Source organism: Antechinus flavipes, chromosome 3 (assembly GCF_016432865.1).
Source record: "Antechinus flavipes isolate AdamAnt ecotype Samford, QLD, Australia chromosome 3, AdamAnt_v2, whole genome shotgun sequence".
In the NCBI taxonomy this organism is placed as follows: domain Eukaryota; kingdom Metazoa; phylum Chordata; class Mammalia; order Dasyuromorphia; family Dasyuridae; genus Antechinus; species Antechinus flavipes.
In genome coordinates, this window is record NC_067400.1 from 281,801,893 (window position 1) to 281,819,924 (window position 18,032).

Here is an 18,032-nt window from a genome sequence, read left to right on the forward strand (position 1 = left end):
GACAGGTTCAAGTTAAAGAAATAGAAGAAATGGATTTGGCGTTTGGATGATTTGAAAGGGAACAGAGAAAAAGAAACACCTTAAATCTTTCAGAAAATAATAGTTTCCATCAGACACTGTTTTCTTTTTTTTAGTAATGCAATTTCTACTAGCTTTAGCTGATATGTGAAGTAAAGATTATGTTTTTAATAAAAACATACAATTTTGACTTCATATATCAATTAAATTATAATAATCTGCTTTACTATTAAAAAGTTAGTGAAAGTGGCATAAAATCATTAGGGATATAATTTGGTTATATTAGTTTCTTTTAAATATTAAAGGAACTGTATAAATATACTGTTGAAAGGTACTGTTATTTAATTTGTATTTAATTGAACTGCTGTGTTAATGATTATTTCTCAACAATTGTAGTCTCATCATCACTTTTCTTTTTTATTTCTTTTTTTAGAATAATAGCTTTTTATTTTTCAAAATACATGCAAAAATAGTTTTGAAAAAACCTTGTGTTTCAAAATTTTCTCCCTCCTTCCTCCTCTCCCTGCTCCCCTAGAAAGTAACCCAATTTAGTTTAAACATGTACAATTTTTCTAAACATATTTCCACATTTATCATGCTGCACAAGAAAAATTAGATCAAAAGGGGAAAAATGAGAAAGAAAAAAAACAAGTAAACAAACAACAACAACAAAGGTGAAAATACTATGTTGTGCTCCACAGTTGATAGCCCTTTGGGTATAGTTCCAAATTGCTCTCCAGAATGTTTGGATCAGTTTGATGAGGTGTGAGAACTAAGAGTAGGAGAACCCCTTTGGTCAATGTTGCAGATAAAATTCGCAAACCTAAAGTTCGTGGCAAAAGGGGATTTATTTACACTAAGAAGACAGTTTTCTTAGTGGGCAAAGAATCCAGTTAGGATGATTTTGCAGAGATGGGTTTACACTGAGAAGAAAATATCTTCAGTAGTGGGCTAATTCCAAAAGGGCAAATAGCTCCTGATCAAGAATTTGGCAAATGTGGGTTAATACACTCTTGATTATATTGGGTAAACCTTGGCCTTGGGCTGAGGAGCAGTTTGAGCCACTGAATGGAGGACATTGACTATTCCCCAGGCTGAGATTTCCAATTGAATGGGAGTTATCTGGGAAAGGTGTGCCCCTCCCAGGTTTGAGAGTCAGTAATTCCCCCCAAAGGGGACACAGTTTACATTGCCACCCCCCAAGTTAAAGAGGGCACAATTTACATCATTCCCCTTCCCCCCCTCAAGTTCACAACTCCACCAACAATATATGTGTCCCAGTTTTCCCACATCCCCTCCAACATTTGGCCAATCTGAGACTCACCATCACTTTTCTTTTCTTTTCTTTTCTTTTTCCTTTCCTTCCTTCCTTCCTTCCTTCCTTTCTTCCTTCCTTCCTTCCTTTCTTCCTTCCTTCCTTCCTTCCTTCCTTCCTTCCTTCCTTCCTTCCTTCCTTCCTTCCTTCCTTCCTTCCTTCCTTTCTTCCTTCCTTCCTTCCTTCCTTCCTTCCTTCCTTCCTTCCTTCCTTCCTTCTTTCTTTTTTTTCTTATTATAGCTTTTTATTTACAGAATATGTACATGGGTAATTTTTCAACATTGACCCTTGCAAACTGTTCCAACTTTTCCCTTTCTTCCCTCCACCCTCTCCCCTAGATGGCAGGCAGTCTCATACACATTAAACATGTTAAAGTATATCTTAAATACAATATATGTGTACATATTTGTACAGTTCTCTTGTTGTACAAGAAAAATCAGATTTAGAAAGGTAAAAATAACCTGGGAAGAAAAGCAAAAATGAAAGTAGTCCACATACATTTCCTGTGATAACTGAGTTTAGCACCCAGGGTATTTTAAAATCAGCCAGAGTCAGAATAAGTGAAATTCATTGATCTTTATTCTTTGTGGAGGTGAAGGGGAATGGCCATATGAAGTGAGAGCAATTGGACAGAAATACGGCGAGCAGTGCCTCTGGCTCTCACATTCCACTCACCAAATCCTCTACCCAATCTCCTATACAACACATTAAACTTGCACAGAGAGTGGGCAGGACAATTCTATCTCCAAGCATATATTAATAGAATATTGTCCAATTGGTAATTAGCCATAAGTGCTCAGACTGGACCTCAGTGCATCTGCTCAGCTTCAGCCCATTATAATTTCCTAGTGTTCTTTCTCTGGGTGCAACTGGTTCTGTTCATCACTGATCAATTGGAACTAAATTGGATCTTCTCCTTGCCAAAGATAGCCACTTCCATCAGAATTGATCCTCATATAGTATTGTTGTTGAAGTGTATAATGATCTCCTGGTTCTGTCCATTTCACTTAGCATCAGTTCATGTAAGTCTCTCCAAGCCTCTCTGTATTCATCCTGCTGGTCATTTCTTTCTTCCTTTCCTTTCCTTTCCTTTTCCTTTCTCCTTTCCTTTCCTTTCCTTTCCTTTCCTTTCCTTTCCTTTCCTTTCCTTTCCTTTCCTTTCCTTTCCTTTCCTTTCCTTTCCTTTCCTTTTCCTTTCCTTTCCTTTCCTTTCCTTTCTTTTCCCTTTCCTTTCCTTTCCTTTCCTTTCCTTTCCTTTCCTTTCCTTTCCTTTCCTTTCCTTTCCTTTCCTTTCCTTTCCTTCCTTTTCCTTTCCTTCCTTTTCCTTTCCTTTCCTTCCTTTTCCTTTCCTTTCCTTTCCTTTCCTTTCCTTTCCTTTCCTTTCCTTTCCTTTCCTTTCCTTTCCTTTCCTTTCCTTTCCTTTCCTTTCCTTCCTTTTCCTTTCCTTTCCTTTCCTTTCCTTTCCTTTCCTTTCCTTTCCTTTCCTTTCCTTTCCTTTCCTTTCCTTTCCTTTCCTTTCCTTTCCTTTCCTTTCCTTTCCTTTCCTTTCCTTTCCTTTCCTTTCCTTTCCTTTCCTTTCCTTTCCTTTCCTTTCCTTTCCTTTCCTTTCCTTTCCTTTCCTTTCCTTTCCTTTCCTTTCCTTTCCTTTCCTTTCCTTTCCTTTCCTTTCCTTTCCTTTCCTTTCCTTTCCTTCTTTTTATTATTATAGCTTTTTATTTACAAGTTAAATGCATGAGTAATTTTATAGCATTGACAATTGCCAAACCTTTTGTTCCAATTTTTCCCCTCCTTCCCCCCATCCCCTCCCCTGATGGCAGGTTGACTAATACATGTTAAATATGTTAAAGTATAAATTAAATACAATATAAGTATACACATCCTAACAGTTATTTTGCTGTACAAAAAGAATCAGAGTTTGAAATAGTGTATTATTAGCCTGTGAAGGAAATCAAAAATGCAGGCGGACAAAAATAGAGGGATTGGGAATTCTATGTAATGATTCATACTCATTTCCCAGAGTTCTTTCACTGGGTGTAGCTGGTTCAATTCATTACTGCTCTATTGGAACTGATTTGGTTCATATCATTGCTGGAGATGGTCATGTCTATCAGAATTGATCATCATAAAGTATTGTTGTTGAAGTATATAATGATCTCCTGGTCCTGCTCATTTCACTCAGAATCAGTTTATCTAAGTCTCTCCAGGCCTTTCTGAAATCATCCTGCTGGTCATTTCTTACAGAACAATAATATTCCAAAAATATTCATATACCACAATTTATTCAGCCATTCTCCAACTGATGGGAATCCTCTCAGTTTCCAGTTTCTGGCCACTACAAACAGGGCTGCCACCAACATTCATGCACATACAGATCCCTTTCCCTTCTGTCAGATTTCTTTTAGCTATAGGCCCAGTAGAAGCACTACTGGATCAAACAGTATGCACAGTTTGATACCTTTTTGAGCATAGTTCCAAATTGCTCTCCAGAATGGCTGGATGTATTCACAATTTTACCAACAATGTATTAGTGTCCCTGTTTTCCCACATCCCCTCTAACATTCTACATTATCTTTCCCTGTCATTCTAGCTAATCTGACAGATGTCAGATATTTCTGACATTTCAGTCAGTGGTATTTCAGAGTTGTCTTAATTCTGCTGCTCATTTCTTACAGAACAATAATATTCCATAACATTCATATACCATAATTTACTCAGTCATTCTCCAATTGATGGGCATCCATTCAATTTCCAGTTTCTAGCCACTATGAAAAGGGCTGCCACAAACATTTTGGCATATATAGATCCCTTTCCCTTCTTTAATATTTCTTTGGGATATAAGCCCAATACTAACACTACTGGATCAAAGGATATGCACAGTTTGATAACTTTTTTGGGAATAGTTCCAAATTGCTCTCCAGAATGGTTGGATCAGTTCACAACTCCACCAACAATGCATCAGTGATCCAGTTTTCCTTCATCTCCTCCAACATTCGTCATTATCTTTTCCTGTCCTCTTAGCCAATCTGACAGGTATGTAGTGGTATTTCAGAGTTGTCTTAGTTTACATTTCTCTGATCAATAATGATTTGGAAGACCTTTTCATATGAGTAGAAATAGTTTCAATTTCATCATCTGAAAATTGTCTATTCATATACTTTGACCATTTATCAACTGGAAAATTCACCATCACTTTTCAATATAAATTAATTACAACAAATTAAAGCATAAGATAATTGATACAGTGGACTCTGAAATTTGAAGTCCTGGCAGCTAATAGTACTTGTGAAAATCAAGGTTTTAAATTGCTAATATTAGTGATTATACAACTATATTTGATTTAGTTGAATCCAGAAATTAAATTAGCATGATTAGGATTTATGTTAATTTAAAACCCATTAGAGAATTAATTTCTCTTTGATGAGAAACAAAATTCCTAACTTCATAATTAGATACAATCATTCAATAATTACCTACTATAGAAGAAAATATCACAAACTTTGTAAAAGAATAGGCAATTAGAAACAAATCTTTTACAGGCAAAGAAAAAGTGCTTATAAATTTTTTTACACTTTTAAGTACCAGAACCAAAATGAAAGTTGCTTTTATGTACAATAGATTGTAAATTGAGAAACCATATCTGGTCTGTGACCAATTCCTCCTGGTCATTGACAAGTTTTTTTTGTGAAACAGATGAGTGAATGCTTTTCCAGCATAAAAGGAGATAGATGACTTTTCCAAAGTCATCCTGTTGCTGAAATCTGTGATGCTAAAATGAAGACCTAAGGGCTACTTTAAATTTTGCAATTGTGCTGAGTGAGTTGTATTTACATTTATTTGATTATCACTTATAAAAATTATGTAATTGTAACCAATTCTACTTAGCCAAAAAGCCTCAAAGAAATTTGGAATGAATTATGGATTTGTAAGCCTTTAAGAACCCCCAAATTTGACAGCATTGCAATTAATTGGCTTTGTGTAATAAAGACATCTATTAAAGTATAAAGGAAAATTCACTAGAATGAAGATTAAGTATTTAGAAAGTCTTGGTCATGATTTGGAAATGAAGACCATAGGAATGTAGAAAATAGAACAAAGTAAAAGAGTATTAGATCCAGAATATGAAAGGGGTAATTTTGAAAGGTTTTAATCAAATTCCACTGAAAGGACAGAAAAAGAAAGGAAGGGAGAAAGTTTCATATAGTAGGAATAAGAGAACAGTGGTTTTGTGCAAGATCTTCCAACTGAATAAAATCACTTTGAAGGCTTTTTTCCAGAGCCTGGAATTTCCTGAAAGGGGATCTGGCTATTCCCAAAAGATCAATGATAGGGGTGGGTAGGTGATTTGCCTAGATCTCCAATTGAATGATGCTGCTTATTTTAGAAACAGCCCATCTGGAAAATATGCATCCTCCTAGACTCTCTGGAGTCTGAGGCCTTGAATCTCCCTTCTTTTTTTTTTTTTTTTGGTGTGTGCAGAACTGAACAGTTCTCTTGTTGCACAGGAAGAATTGGATTCAGAAGGTAAAAATAACTTGGTAAGAAGAACCAAAATGCAAACAGTTTACATTTATTTCCCAGTGTTCTTTCTTTGGGTGTAGCTGATTCCATTCCTCATTGATCAATTGAAACTGAATTAGATCTTCTCTTTGTCAAAGAAATCCACTTCCATCAGAATACATCCTCATACAGTATCGTTGAGGTATGTAATGATCTCCTGATTCTGCTCATTTCACTTAGCATCAGTTCATGTATGTCTCTCCAAGCCTCTCTGTATTCATCCTGCTGGTCATTTCTTACAAAGCAATAATACTGCATAACATTCATATACCACAGTTTACCCAACCATTCTCCAATTGATGAGTACCCATTCATTTTCCAGTTTCTAGCCACTACAAACAGGGCTGCCACAAGCATTTTGGCACATATAGATCCCTTTCCTTTTTTTATTATCTCTTTGGGGTATAAGCCCAGTAGTAGCACTGCTGGATCAAAGGATATGCACAGTTTGATTACTTTTTGGGCATAATTCCAGATTGCTCTACAGAATAGTTGGATTCGTTCACAACTCTACCAACAATGCATCAGTGTCCCAGTTTTCCTTCATTCCCTCCAACATTCGTCATTATTTTTTTCTGTCATCTTAGCCAATCTGACAGATGTGTAGTAGTATCTCAGAGTTATCTTAATTTGCATTTCTCTGATTAATAATGACTTGAAACATCTTTTCATATGGCTAGAAATAGTTTCAATTTCATCATCTAAAAATTGTTTGTTCATATCCTTTGACTCTTTATCAACTGGAGAATGGCTTGTGAATCTCCCTTCTTTTACAGATCAAAGGTGACACAGTTTCAGAGTGATTATTTTATAGATTAAAGGGGACATAGTTTCAGAGTTCACTCCTGTCAACACTATGAATGGAGAGCTTAAAAGGAAATAGTTTTACAGTTTTGAAAAATGAAATATGAGGAAGGGTTTTCATCCCATTGAAATAAAAAGCTTTTTTAGAAAAATCTCTTTGACAAGTACTGCATAGCTTCCTTCCCCAGTCACTAGAAGATTACAAAAGAGAGCTCCTAAGACGTTACAGGATTAAGGGAAAGTTTAACAAATATATATTAACTACTTAATTGACAGAGAAAATATTTGCTTCTTTGGTCTGGTCTGGTTTAATAGTTATGTTAAAGGCATTTGTAAAAAAAAAAAAAAAAAGTAACTTTTCCTGCCAGTGTTATACAACCAGAAAGTCTCAGGGTAAGAAGAGATGTTCCCTTTATCTGCCACCTTAAGAGGTAAGTTAGGAAATATAAGTAAAAGGAAATAAATCAGCTTTTTGGGTTGATTTAAAGAAATAAAGAACCAGTTATGGGACCTGGGTGTTTCTTTAAAAAAAAAACTTTTAGAACCTTGGTTAATTAAAAACAATAAACCTTTGAGGAAAAAGTGATACTTAATTATTGCCATTAGTAATTATAATCAAGAATTGATTTGATTGTAATTTTTTCTGAAACCAAAATGTAATGTAGTTTCATATACAGTATAATGTATACAGTAAAATGCATTATTTGTACATGCCTCCCAGTGTTTTGAAGATAGCCACACTTTCCGGAGAAGCACATTTGTGAAGTGCCTGGTTGTGCAGAGGATAAGCACTTTATTATCTTACAGGAATTCAGTAAAATAATCTGCCACTTAAAAGATTTTTTTTAATTGTTGTATTGAAAGTTAACAAATATGAGATTGTTACATTTTCAGAAATTTGAATTACAACTGGAAAATCTAATACTAAACATTCTAAAATACTACAGAAAGAATGACTTTGGAACTTTTTAAATTAAGCTTTACAAACTGAGAAAAAGCCTAGCACATAGAAAGCATTGTATAAACTATTCTTAAGTGTGATTATAGTATACTGGATTGAGATGTGACTAGTATGAACATGCCAGGTATAATAAGATAAATGATTTTCAATATGAATAAGATAATTCTATATAAATAATTTGGAAATACATTGAATTGAATTAATATCACTGAATTGATAATGTTTTAAATACATAGCATTGTGTATATATTATTTCTAAAATCTTTTGTATACTATAAAATTTTAGAAACCACTGTATCAGAAATGCCTTTTTATTTGGATACTGTTATGAATTGAATTCCACCAACAATGCATTAGTGTTCCAGTTTTCTCACATCCCCTCCAACTTTTATCATTATCTTTTCCTGTCATTTTAGTCAAACTGAGAAGTGTGAGAAGTGAGAAGTGGAAATTAGAGTTGTCTTAATTTGCTAATCAACAGTGATTTAGAGCATTTTTTCATATAGCTAGAAATGGCTTTATTTATGAATTGAACTCTTAAAACAATATGACAAAAATGTTTGAAATGTGTTAAATATTTAATGAGTTACATTTTGTTTTAAAATTTTAAAAAAATGACTCATTGTTATCCTCTTAAGAATCCTCTTAAGAAATTCGTGTCTGTGGTACCTACATGGGTGAGGCTGGAAGGGCAACACTTGTTCCCTGTCTTGGTCAGAGTTGGGCCTCGGTGGTTGGGGAGGAGGGGCAGGCTAAAACGAAAGAGCAGGCTGGGCTAGGACTCCCCTCCTTTCTTCCTTCTTTCTCCCTCCCTGTGACAGTGTCTGCATTTGAAGCTCAGAAGTGTGCCTGCAGGAAGATGGGTGCAAGCAAGTCAATGGAGGTCCTGGAAAAGGCTCTGACACATGGAGCGGGTTTTTTTCTCTCTCTTTTCTCCCTTCCCCCCAGTATTGCTTCTGGGACGGAAGACATCAAGCCCATCAAGGATGGCAAAGCGCAATTATTACACCAGATGCAAATTGAACACCCACCTGCCTCCTTATCTGCAAAAGTAGCGACAATCCAGGATGATCTTGCTACTGATGGCACTACTCCAAATGTTTTCATCATTGGAGAGCTGCTGAAGTTGGCATATCTCTTCATCTCTGAAGGTCTGAATTTTAATGGAAGGGTCCAAGACAAAGGTCCTTGAAGTTTAGGATCAAATCAAAATAATCAAGAAAATAAAAGAAATTTTCATTGATGTGACTGAACATCCCTGAGCAGCAAAGTTAATGCTGATGTGACTGACTGGCTAACAGAGGCAGTGGTAGATTCAATTTGGCCATCAGAAAACCAAGTGAACATCTTGATTTTTTCATGGTAGAGATCATGTATTTGAAGCATAATCAGAAACTGACACAATGTTGATCAGAGAGCTGGTTTTGGACCATGGTGTCTGACATATTGATATGAAAAAAAATAGTGGAAGATGGTTACAATTTACCATTATGCAATGTATTATTAGAATATAAAAAAATAGAAGTAAATTCTGATTTTTTTTTTTTTTTTTACAAAAGTGTGGAGGAGAGAGAGAAACTAGTAAAAGCAGAAAGGGAAGAAAAATGTGTGGTTATTCAAACAAAGGGTTTGTGGTTATTAATCAAAAGGGAATTGACCTGTTTTCTTTAAATGCTCTCGCAAAAGAAGGTATAGTAACTCTCTGCACAGCAAAAAGTAGAAGGAGAGAAAGACGCTTGCACATGGTGGTATGACTATGAATTCTCTAGAACACCTAAATTCTGACTATTTAGGACATGCAAGGCTTGTCTTTGAATGCATATTGGGAAAGAGAAGTTTATCTTTATTGAGAAATTTTGGTCACATTGTTGATCAAAGGACCAGATACGCACATAATTACATATATCAAGGTCCCAGTAAGAGATAGTCCACAAGTTGTCAAGAGCTCTTGAAAATTGGCTTGGGCAGTGAAAGCGGCCTTTGCTGAAGTTCTCCTTAAATATAACCCTTTTGTCAAAGGAAGGGTTCTTCTTGAGAGTCCAAGTATTTGCTGATGCATTGCTTGTTTGTTCCCAAGGTTTTTGTTCAAAAATCTGATTTTTGACCTTTAGGAAAAATTAGTTAATATACAGGCTAAACATTTAGAATCTGGACACAAGTTACTGGTGTTGATTAAAAAATAGGCGAGCTGGTTATTGTGGTGGAAGCTGGGAGAACTATTGTGAGAAGCAGCTCTTCACTCCTGTACTGTGATTGCCATCACTATTCTCCTAGTTGATAAATCATTTGAACTGGAATGTCATCTTTGAAAGGGTGAATTGAATCATATGTTTCCATTTGTAATCAGTAGAATCATGAAGGTCAAAAAGAACCACAAAGCCTGTCTGGTGATGATGTTTTTCTTGCCATCTGAGAAAAGATTTTCCAAAGAATAATTGTTTTTCTTACTGTTGTAGTAAACCTGGTCTCTAAAACTGAAATTATTGGCTTTTGTTCAAATGTAAGGTCCTAAAATTAATTTTAGCATTGTTTATTTTTTAAATTATATTATGGCCTGCAATTAAAACTTCTGCCCTTTTAAAACCCTTCCTCCTCAAATCCATGTCTGTGAGGGCCTTGGGATTTTCTACAGTCTGGTTCATAAAACTCCTTACTAATTAACTTTAAAAAAGAGTGAATTTCATTTAAGATCTTTTGGACAATATAAAATTGTAAATATTAATTACTAGTGAAGCTACATTTTGAACTAACTTTTATTGTCTTGTGAACTAGAGTTTGTTGCATATATATAAAAGTCCAAAATGGAATTATTCTTATATCAAAGATCAATAGAATATCCTGATACTTAATAAGACATGAGAAAACAATAACTTAACCCAAAATTGTAATTAATGAAAATTTTCTCTTTGAAGAAAAATTTGTTGGGACTTTTAATTTGTTGCTATTCTATGCTTTGATTTTAGGTATGTGTCTGATTTCTCATAATGCCACTACTCCATCATTCAAGGGAAATACCCAAATGTCTGTCTGTGGGAAGGTTGAGGGAACAATCTTGGGAAAGTAAATGGTGGATTTTCTTGACTTAGTTTTTCCATTTTGGTAAACAAAAACATTTTTCTATCTAGGTCAATCTGAGCCTGGCAGTGATACTCTGTGGCTTATGATGAGTATCTGTTATTGGTTGTTGATGGTGATTCATACCTGAAGTCAAATTAAAGAACAATATTGATACCGCTATGTTCCTCCCTTTTTTCATATAACAAATTTCTTTTATATTCAATTCTTGATTGAATCATATATGGTGGAATAGTATTATTATAGGGAAGAATCATTTTGAATTGTTATTTGAATTACAACTAATAGATACCATGAAGCCTCACAATTGATAAGGTATTTAGTTTGTAGAAGATCAAGACTATAACATCCTTTCATTCATAATTTTCTCCTTAGGAAGGCATGGGTTGTAATCAAATTTAGATAAAGATAGATAAGGATGAATGAAGATGAATATAAAATTTTAAAAAATTAAATGGAGCACACAATTTTGTGGACCAACAAGATATGTATGAGTATATCATTGACTCCCAAACATAAACGACTTTCATGGACTACATTATTTGTCCTATTGGTCTATTTTTTGGTTTTAAAAGCTTAATTATTTTTAAATGAATTTTAACATGTTTTATAAATGGATTATAGCAGAAATGCCTCGGAATCCCTGAACCAGACAAGTAGCCCTGCCCTTCTATTAAATCCCTTTTATTAAGAGCTGCCATCAACTGAGACTTCTCCAGATTATGAGATGTTTCTAAAAACCATGTGAATACCAGAGACATCTCAAACTGAGATGGAAATTAAATGGCACTTGATCATTGTATTACCTAGAAAACATGTAAATTCTACCTTTTCCTGTGCCATTTTCTTTGTCAGGATAACTTACCAAAGGGAACTTCTTTCAAAGGATTTTTGGACATAGGAAGCAATTGTGTTGCACCAAAACACTTCCTGAGTCATGGGAGTCTATTTCTGTCAAATCACCTTGTGTTGGGCCATTTGTAGCAATCAACCAGCAGGCACTAATAATCAAATCTCTCATGGCTGGCCTTATGTAAAATGTTAAATCCTATAATCATTGCTTTCTGTTTCCCCATCACTAATTTAATTTCAATGGCTATTGATCATTCCTGGTTATATTTGGTCTATAGATGATGATTTAATGGAGACATGTCTCCAAAGAATCAAAAGAGGAATAAGTTAGATTAATGATTAAAAATTAAGTTTTAATTAATCACTGAAATTAGTAACTTTTGATTAGATTTGAAATTACTTGTGTAGGCCTCAGTAGTAAAGTTTGTTTGTAAGAGTTTAGGTTCCCTAAATTTTTTTTTTTTTTCTGATACAATAGGGATTGTGACTTGCCCAGGGTCACACAGCAAGGAAGTGTTAAGTGTTTTAGACCAGATTTGAATTCAGGTCCTCCTAACTTCAGGGCTGGTGCTCTATCCATTGTACCACCTAGCTGCCCCTAGGTTCCCTAATTTTAAGGGTTACAAACTAATCCTGTCTCATGAGGGAGATAAGAAAGATAGATGGAAGATGAGTCAATGTGGTCAGGAGATGTTTGGCCTAGTATTTTTCTGGTATTTAGTGGTATATCTATTATAGGACTTTCCAGAAGATGTTGTTCAATTCTGTCTTTCCCCTGAGCTATAGCTTCTGGAAAATCCTTTTTGCAAGTCAGAATGATTAAGAAAACAATATAGCTCACCTTTCACCTTTCTTATAGATCAATCACAGTTTTAGTTTAGTTTGTATTACTGAGCCTTATGGAACCAACTGTATAAAAAAATTGCTCTGATTGTCAGATGTGCTTTGGCTACTGAAGAGCCATTGACCTCCTTTTATTGGCAATTGCTAGCCTTGCTAATAAATTGAGCATGCTAAAAAACTTGTGCCTCAGTTTTTCTTTATTTCAGAGTTTTAATCAAAACACAGAGGATAGGTAGATGCTTCTAATCACCTTCTCATCCTGTTAACATGTTTGTTCTGTATTTCTCAGTTCAAAAAGTAATCTTTTTCTCAGAGATAATGAACAAAATGAAAGTTGAATACAATAATTCTGCCTTTTATCATCCCACCCATTCTTACTGGTTCTATTAATCATTCAGCCAATGATAAATACTTGGTAAGTGTCTACTATATGCCAGATACTGTGCTTTTGCTCCAGACAATTAAACAAACTTTTAGGGGATTCTTCTTGGCATTTATAATTAGCTTATTTTTGAGCACTAGTGGTCGCAACCCTAATCTAATATGATGCTTCTATTCATCCTCAGAAGGCTGCTATTACTTTTACTTTGTGCATGGGTATGGGATTCTGCTAAGAGGGAGTACCAAGGTCACCTTGAGCTTTGATGCACAATAAATTTTCTACAGAAATGCCTTTGTTGATTTGATTTGAGTTCATGGGAAAAGGTGTAAGCCCAAGGATCACAGCTAGTGGCTACATGAACAGGAATGCCTTGACAGGGCCTCTCGCCTATGAGAGAGCTGCTGAATTCCTGGATTGGCTCTCTTCCCATTGGTAGATAACATGCATATGCAATGCCCATGAGCTGCTTCTCTGAATGGTGATTGGGGATTGCCTACTGTTCACGTGCTGATCTAGTCTGCAAAAATGTATATCAACAAAGCTATATGGTTTAATAAACTGGACCTCTTTAGATTCCTGCCTCATTCATCTCACCTCTGAGATCAAAGGGTTCATACGCCATGAGCTCTTAAAAGACAGCTGCAACAACTGGCTCTTGGAAACAGGGACAGGAACCTAGAAGGATGACAGAGCGACCACTTCTTGGTCAAGCCCTGCTATGTGGTCAAGACAACCTCTATGAGGACTCCAGAGGGAGAGCCCTCAGCTCTGCACTATTTCTGGACCAGGCAGAATGTGGCAGGGAGTGGTTAAGTAACCTAAGTAACCAGAAAATAGGCACCTACTCCCTTCAGATAGGGAAGCATATGTCAGGACTATATATAAATGTATAAAAGAGCAGGGGTGCACAGTTCAATTAGGAGACATTAGGAAATTCCTGGACATTGCTTACAAAGTTTCTCCATGGTTACCTGAGGAAGGCTGTTATAATTGTGATAGATGGATTGTTTTTGGTGAACAGCTCACCACTTATGATAAGCAATGCCCAGGAAAAATACAAAATAGTCATTTTACTATATATAATCTCATTAAACAAAGTCTGAAATCAGAGCTAGAAAAGGAGGTCAGGAAATTTACAGTCAGAGCACAGACAGGCCCAATTTTTAGCAGAAGATATCCTTCTCCTGAGCCTGAGCAAAATGATTTTGAATGACCTCCCCCCACTCCACCACCTTCAACCCTGCCTTATTTTTGTGTCCATCCAGATCCACAGCTCTCCTAATGTAGGCTCCCTTAATGTAAAAAATGAAATAAGAATTGAGCAAAAGCAGGATCAGAAATATAAAACAAAGGCCACAGTGACACTTAGCAGACAAAAGCAAAAGGTAATCAGTTATGTTCTTTATCTTCACTTCAAAAAGTTTTGCAGCTGGCTAGAGATCAAGGAAAAGACATGGAGGTGTGGGAAGAATTATATACTGTTATTGAGGAGGATGGCCCTTTTAACCCAGGGAAGAGAAGACACAGACATGAACCACTTCCTTTTAAAGTTCTAACTCAGCTTAAGGACTCAGTTTATAAATATGGGCCCATAGCATCTTTTGTTATTCTACAACTTGAAACAATGTCACAGGCAACTTTGTCCCTCAATGATTGGAAAGCACTCTCATGGGCAGTGTTGACTCCAGGCCAGGCAATGCTCTGGATGATAGAATTTTTAGAACAGATTTGGTTGACTGCCACTCTGGTTGCTCCAGGAGCAAGCATGAAGTTATATTTTGAGCAACTTAGAGGCACTGGGGCCCTGAAACCAACCTGGGGAATCACAGCTTAAGTAGGGACTGATATAAATCAGGAATGGAGGAACAGATATACAGCTTGAGATGACAAGGGACACTCACAGTAATAAAACTCAGGAGCAATGATTATTACCACCTACCCCCTCATGCTGTTTGTGAAGTGCCCATTCAACAGTATTAAAAAAGAAAACAATTAAAAAGCCTTGTTATTAATCCTTCACTACCCTGGTATTCATTTGCTATCCCAGTCATACAAATATATGAGGAAGTGCTTGTGTCTGTAATTATGATTAACACTGACAATATTGAAACAATTAGAATTAGGATAATGGATAGCTAAAGGAATAGTTATTCCATTTGAACTTACAGTTAAAACAGAAGATAATTATTGTGAATTAGCCCCACAGATAGAGCCAAATTCAAAGATTGTTGTACAAATATATTTTACAAAGGCTATCATACTCACTTGGCCAATACTTACCCTTTGAATAACCAACAGTTTGAAGGATTATAGATACTGGAGCTGACAGGACTGTGGTGGCTTCTTCTCAATGGACCCCTTGGCAGAGGTAGGAGGCATTGTAAGCAGGCTTTGATGCCCACTGAACCAGTATATTGGCAAAAAGATGGAAAGATAGGAACCATTTTTCCTTTAATAATAGATGGCTTACATATTAACTTATGGAGTAGGGATATATTACATAAATTAGGGTGACAATTATCACAGATTTTTGGGAGAGGGTCATTGCTGCTAAGGTTTTCACCACTCCAAAAATGACTTAGATTACGGACACACCAGTATGGGTGGAGCAATAGATCCTGTCTAAAGAGAAAACAGCCACTCTATATCAATTAGTACAAGAACAATTAGAATTAGGACATATTGAAGAAACAAATAGCCCATGGAACTCCCCTGTATTTGTTATGAAGAAAAAATATGGTAAATGGAGAATGTTAACAGATTTGAGACCTGTAAACTCAGTTTTTACAGAAAGGTTTGCTATCCCCAAACATGATTCCAGAGAATATATGGATATAGATATTCAAGACTGCTTTTACTCTATCCCTCTTCACCCTGAGAATGGGGATAAATTTGCTTTCTTAGTACCAACATATAATTTTTAAGGACCTGTGAGATTTCAGTGAAAGGTATTGCCACAAAGTATGAAAATATTCCCCTCAATTGGGCCTCTTTAATGTATTTACTACATCTTATACCTCAACACAACAAAATGAGTTGTATGCCATTATACAAACATTAAAGTGTCCAGACGAGAGAAAATACAGGACAGTCAGAATAATGTAAATTTAAGAGCATTTATTCTAGCTAGCAACTGAACCCCAACAGAACAGGGGAGTCAGTATCAAGTAATTTCAGAAACACATATTTATAGGAAAAGACATACAAGTTCCCTAATACATTTGTCATACTAAAGGAATTTCATCCTAGATAGAAGGCAAAGGTTATCACACTAAGGGTGCCATTCTCAGACAGGCAATAAGGCAGTATTTATTTATGTTTATCAAATTGTCAAGATCTTAGGTTTTTTAGGGCAGTACATCTTGGGGTGTAAAAATACTATCTGCATTAGGGCATGAAGAGTTAGTAACAAACTTCTAACTACAGAGATTCAAGATTATGTTTCTCACAGTCCAGAGGGGTGTCCTTCCACTTCAGCATTAAAAATAGACCAACCCGTCAATATCATTTCAGATATTCACTGCGCAGTTGAGGTGATCCAGAGAATAGAGACAGCATATATAAAGACTCAAACAGGACCTATCTTCTCATTGTTTCAGGAGGTACAAGAGGTGATTTTAATGAAAATCCACCCTTTTTTTAACATAATGCACATCCGCTCTCATATAGATGGGCCGGTTTTTATATTTGAGAGGAATTAAATAGTGGATGGTCTACGTACACAATATATTCTTCTCTGCTCTCTAGAACAAGCAATAAAAGCTCATGAACATTTGCATGTCTGCCATATCTCTTTAGATATTGTATGGGGTGTCCCAACAAGAAGCAGCAAGCATAGTAAAAAGATGTGTAACTTATGTATGTATATTCTCAAAGACTTGTAGGGCTGAGGACTAAATCCAGAGGTGATAGGCCAAATGATATATGGCAAATTACACTTTTTCAGGCTTTGTATCTGTATCCTTTCAATGAGGAGAAGCTGCTTCACATATAATAAATCACTTATTTCACTGTTTTGTCTCTATGGGTATTCCATACACCATTAAGACTGATAATGGACCCTCATATACCTCAAAAATATTAAAATATTCTTACAGGAATTTTCCATACATCATATTTTGGGGATTCCTTACAACCCTACAGGATAGACTATAATAGAAAGGAATAATCAGACCCTCAAGAAATTCATTAAAAAAAACAAACAGGGAGATGGAGGTAGGGTCATTCAGAAAGAATAGATAAAGCAGTGTATACAATAAATTACTTAAAATTTGATTTAAATGATTTAAGTCCAGCTATGAAATAGTCTCTTGTGAATATAGACAGAGAATCACTCAAAGATAATACCTCATCTTCCTTAAGAAGACTCCCTAAGAATGAGACCATAGTAATGAAAAAAGGTCCTGAAGGATGGGAGTGACCCTATAGGGTTCTAATGTGGGGGCCAGGATATGCTTTTATCTCCACAGGAGAAAACCTTCAGTAGTGTATACTCACCAGACATCTCAAAGTTGTCCATAAAGCAGAAGAGGAAAAGAAGGAAGAAGAGATGGCTGTCCAACAGGAGGAGAAAATGTGCTCCCAAGACCCCTAGCAAGATGCTTTCTGTATATATAGGTTTGTGTTACACACAATCAGGACTGGCAACAGAGGCCAAAAGGTAGACTATGGACCCACCATGGCCTAAGATTGTCTCATGGTGGGGTGAGATATCATGTGATACGTGCTGGGCATGCAGGGAATATCCTGTCATAGCAACATCCTCATCTGCAGAAGGGTTGCAGCGGTGTCTCTACATAATCGATCATCAGGTTGGCCCCTCACAAGCCTTCATGGGACACATTCTTGTCACTCAATGGAAAAACATCTTGGGTCCTGGTTTTTGGACAAATGGCACGAGAATTAAATACCATTTCTATATTAAAGCCTATCTGGGAGGAAAATATGCATTTATGTGAGGAGACTCTGTGACTGTTACCAAAGAAACATTAGATTTTTACAATGTTACTTGTTGGAATTATATACCGCAATTGAAAATCAGACTGTATTTGTGATCACTCATGTATCAATGCTTCCTCTCAAAAGTGAGAAACAGACCTTAATCCCATTAGAAAAAAAAAAAGAGAAGTATCATAGGAAATAGGAGTAGAAATAGAATTATTGAAACTCCAGGCTCAATTACAATGTGAATCCAGATAAAAAAAATCTGAAAAAAATCAAACATT

The 18,032-nt window shown here is 35.9% G+C and overlaps 1 pseudogene; it reads left to right on the top strand.

The window, feature by feature from the left end:
* The first annotated feature begins 8,514 nt into the window (after positions 1 to 8,514).
* On the top strand, positions 8,515 to 9,607 carry LOC127557171 (T-complex protein 1 subunit zeta-like; annotated as a pseudogene).
* Positions 9,608 to 18,032: the final 8,425 nt, after the last annotated feature.